Raw genomic sequence first — 2018 nt, 5'->3', positions numbered from 1 at the left:
CACACACATATATATACACACACACATCGCATATACTTTTTAATAAACACCAGAGTTAAAATTGTCTGCCATTTTCAATGTGTAGGCTATGAAGTAGGGTCCGCCAGATGTTTATTGGGGTCTTGAATCAGGTAACTTCAGTTGCCAGCAGACATGCTTTTAATGAATATATTCAGTTTTATTTTAATTATTTTCTTCTCCATTATATTATGATTATATTTATTAAAATGTGATTATTTATATATTAACTCTAATAATAAAATTGACATGTCAATTAAAAATTTTTCTGCAATTAAATTTAATTTTTTAATGAGACTATTTTTATACCTCTGAGCTTAGACCATCTCCTTCCATTCTGAGACAAACTGTATTTTTATTTTTAACCTATATTTTTTGAGGGGTTTTATGGTATTATATTTTACATTTAAATCCTTAATTCATCTGAGATTTATTTTGGTGCATATTTTAAGATGAAGACTACATTTATTGATATTAAAATAGCTGTGCTTTCCTTTCGATTTTGGTTTATGCTAATGTCTTTGCCCACACCCCTCCAGCTTAGTACCTTTGTCTTCTCACCGTGGGCTTCACACTGCCCTTACCAGTCTCATCACTCGTTACTCTCTCTTACTATTGCTATTGCCAATTTACCTTCTTAATTTGTAGCTATATGAATATCAATCCCCATCCCCCACACCCTAGAGGATGAACCCTGAGTGTGCCATTTGAGGTCCTCTGCTTAGCTTCCCAAAGTTACCCATGATTAGGGTTACCATCCCAGCTACCCTGCGAGAATGATCATTCTGATAGCAACATTATACATTCCTTATCTCAATAAGCCATCTTTGATGTCTCAGGAAAGTCACTCCTCATGGGAAAGATGGTCTAGAAAAACATATGGCAAATTTTCTATTCCCTATTTTCACAGGCTTTCCGAGAGACAGATTAGTGAGTGGGCATTTCAGTTGACTTCCAGATTATCGGAGTCGAAGAAAATCAACTGCTTTTCCAATAGTCATTTCAGACTCCTACCCTCTTCCAGGAAACTTCCCAATTCATGTCACATAAGTTCATTACTTCCGTTCTCCGTTGGTCATTCCTCATGTATTCAGTTGGCACTAAATTATTGACATTTTCTTTTGTTCTTTTTCAAGTGATCCCTAGGTATCTGCATGCTTTGTCTTAAAGGACAGGAGAACGGGAAGGAAATTTATAATCATTTAGCTCAGCCCTCATTTTATAGTTGCAGCAACTGAGGCTGGAGAGGAAGAACTGGCCCAAGGCTGGGGAGCTCCTCAGCAGCCTCCTGACAGCTCCCTCTCCACTCCCTGACATGCTGGCTTTCCTTTAGTTCCACCTGAGGCCTCTTTTCTTCTCCCTCTGTATGCTGTCCCTGAGTGATGCCACCCACCTATAATTCCAAACCTGTTCCTCCTCTTGAGCTTTTCCTCTGGGCTCCAGATGGGTGTGCTTGCCTACTCAGTCAGTAACTTCCCTGTGTGTCCGAGCAGCGTCTCAACGCATGGGTTCAGAACAGAACCCCCCACCCCCATCACCTTACTCTCCCCACTTGCTCCTGCTCCTGTGTTCTTCTAGCATCTGGTCTCACCCAATGAATGACCTAGATTAGAAGTGACTTTAGAAATGGTCTCTCAGGGTCAGCAGGTGATGAGGTGGTTAAGGTGCTGAATTCTCTCATGGCTGACCACAGGGTATGTCTTAGATCTAGTGGCTTGAAAATTACACCAGGCATGAGTGTATGCAATCTGGAGAGGAGAGTAGGGAAGGGACTGTGGTGTGTCCATCCCCCTGGGGAGGTGATTTCTCACTTTCCCTCTCTCTGTCTCTTTCTCTGGTGAATGCACATGCCTTATGGCAAAAAACTTTAAAAAAGTCTCTCTTCCTTGTCCCCTTGCCCCATATCCAGTCAAGGTTAGGCAGTGTCCACCTCCAGCACAGCTCTTGACTCTCTGATGTTGCTTAGCCCCCAGTGCTGACACTCTGGCCCAGGCTCCATC

This window comes from Tupaia chinensis, unplaced genomic scaffold, assembly GCF_000334495.1.
Source record: "Tupaia chinensis unplaced genomic scaffold, TupChi_1.0 Scaffold000637_1, whole genome shotgun sequence".
In the NCBI taxonomy this organism is placed as follows: Eukaryota; Metazoa; Chordata; class Mammalia; order Scandentia; family Tupaiidae; genus Tupaia; species Tupaia belangeri.
This window is presented reverse-complemented; position numbering follows the sequence as displayed.